This window comes from Pantherophis guttatus, unplaced genomic scaffold (assembly GCF_059756535.1).
Source record: "Pantherophis guttatus breed Tessera unplaced genomic scaffold, ASM5975653v1 scaffold_27, whole genome shotgun sequence".
NCBI lineage: Eukaryota > Metazoa > Chordata > Lepidosauria > Squamata > Colubridae > Pantherophis > Pantherophis guttatus.
The window spans coordinates 92,501-95,000 of NW_028269842.1; positions in this window are offsets into that span (position 1 = coordinate 92,501).

Below are 2,500 nucleotides of genomic sequence, written 5' to 3' on the forward strand. Positions count from 1 at the left end.
TCCCCCTTCGCCTCGGTGCCAGCGCCGGGCCCCGGGGGTGCCCGCGCCGGGGAGACGGCCGGGTCTACCGGGGCCCCGGCCGGATCACTTTCCGTTTCCCCCGCCGCGATGGAGGTACGGGATCCCGGGTCCGGCGCCGCGAGCCTCGGTCGGGGACCCCCGCCGTCGCCTCGGTGCCCGCGCCGGGTCCCGGGGGTGCCCGCGCCGGGGAGACGGCCGGGTCTACCGGGGCCCCGGCCGCATCACTTTCCGTTTCCCCCGCCGCGATGGAGGTACGGGATCCCGGCTCCGGCGCCGCGGGCCTCGGTCGGGGACCTCCCCCTTCGCCTCGTTGCCAGCGCCGGGCCCCGGGGGTGCCCGCGCCCGGCAGCCGTCCCGGTCTACCGGGGCCTCGGCCGGGTCAGTCTTTCCGTTTCCCCCGCCGCGATGGAGGTACGGGATCCCGGCTCCGGCGCCGCGGGCCTCGGTCGGGGACCTCCCCCTTCGCCTCGTTGCCAGCGCCGGGCCCCGGGGGTGCCCGCGCCCGGCAGCCGTCCCGGTCTACCGTGGCCTCGGCCGGGTCAGTCTTTCCGTTTCCCCCGCCGCGATGGAGGTACGGGATCCCGGCTCCGGCGCCGCGGGCCTCGGTCGGGGACCTCCCCCTTCGCCTCGGTGCCAGCGCCGGGCCCCGGGGGTGCCCGCGCCCGGCAGCCGTCCCGGTCTACCGGGGCCTCGGCCGGGTCAGTCTTTCCGTTTCCCCCGCCGCGATGGAGGTACGGGATCCCGGCTCCGGCGCCGCGGGCCTCGGTCGGGGACCTCCCCCTTCGCCTCGTTGCCAGCGCCGGGCCCCGGGGGTGCCCGCGCCCGGCAGCCGTCCCGGTCTACCGTGGCCTCGGCCGGGTCAGTCTTTCCGTTTCCCCCGCCGCGATGGAGGTACGGGATCCCGGCTCCGGCGCCGCGGGCCTCGGTCGGGGACCTCCCCCTTCGCCTCGGTGCCAGCGCCGGGCCCCGGGGGTGCCCGCGCCCGGCAGCCGTCCCGGTCTACCGGGGCCTCGGCCGGGTCAGTCTTTCCGTTTCCCCCGCCGCGATGGAGGTACGGGATCCCGGCTCCGGCGCCGCGGGCCTCGGTCGGGGACCTCCCCCTTCGCCTCGGTGCCAGCGCCGGGCCCCGGGGGTGCCCGCGCCCGGCAGCCGTCCCGGTCTACCGGGACGCTCGCTCGGGCGGGACCGGTTTACCCGGGCCTCGGCCGGACTGGAGTGTTTCGGTTTTCTGCTTCTCTGCCAGGATGGCTGCGAGGGGTTGATTTAAATAGCTGGTTTGACGTGAAAAGCTTCCCTTCAAGTGAAAAGTTTGTTCCAATTTCTGCCATCTTCCTTCCTCAAAAGTTTTGGGTGTAGCTTTCCCAGAGGAACCTCTCGTAGGCCTATCATTTCTGATCTTAACTTCCCTCATTTATTCCATATTTTCCTTCCTCTTGCCGAATGGCCGAATCCAGTCCATTTCTAGTCCAGGAAATTATTTTTATTTCTTCTTCCATTTCTTACTGATCTATTTGCTTTGTCGAGCAAGTCGTTCTTAGGTCCCTTGGTTCTTTCTTTAACGTCTTCTGCTCCTGCTCCTTCTCTCGACGCTTTCTCGTTTTGTTGGCTTTCTTGGCTCTCTTTTGGCTGTTCTTTCTTCTCCTCCCGTCGTCCGTCCCCACTTTCATCTCCCCATCTTTCCTGTTCTTGGTCATCTCTACGTTGTTTATAAAATAATTCCGCTTTCTCTCTTGAATCTACTCGATATCTTTGCTCTCGCCAGCTCGCCGATATTTCAGCTCGCCGATATTTTGTGCTTTCTCGTCGTGTTTCTCATCCATGGCGATCTCTCTGCCCTCCCTGTCTTCTCGGTAAATCGGACATGAATTTCTCTGGGCGGGTGGTTTCTCATCGCGTGTCTTGTGTGCGCTCTATACGTTTCGTCCATCCCGTTTAATATCTATCCCTCCCTCCCTCCCTCTCCTCGCTTTCCTCCATTGCTTCTGCTAATATCATTTCCAGAATGATAACCCTGAGCCTGAACCTGAACCTAACCCTAGCCCTACAACTTTTCTCCCTAACCCTGACCCTAACCCTAACCCTACAACTTTTCCCCCTAACCCTAACCCTAACCCTAACCCTACAACTTGTTTCTCTAAGCCTAAGCCTAAACCTAAGGCTAAGCCTACAACTTTTTTCTCTAACCCTAACCCTAACCCTAACCCTACAACTTGTTTCTCTAAGCCTAAGCCTACAACTTTTTTCTCTAACCCTAACCCTAACCCTAACCCTAACCCTAACCCTACAACTATTTTCCCTAACCCTGACCCTAACCCTAACCCTACAACTGTTTTCTCTAACCCTAACCCTACAGCTTTTTCCCCTAACCCTAACCCCACAACTTTTTCCCCTAACCCTAACCCACACTTTCGACTTAAAACCGTTTTTAGATTTAAAGTCGTCTTTCGACTTAAAGACGGGCAGACGGCGGCCCGGTCTA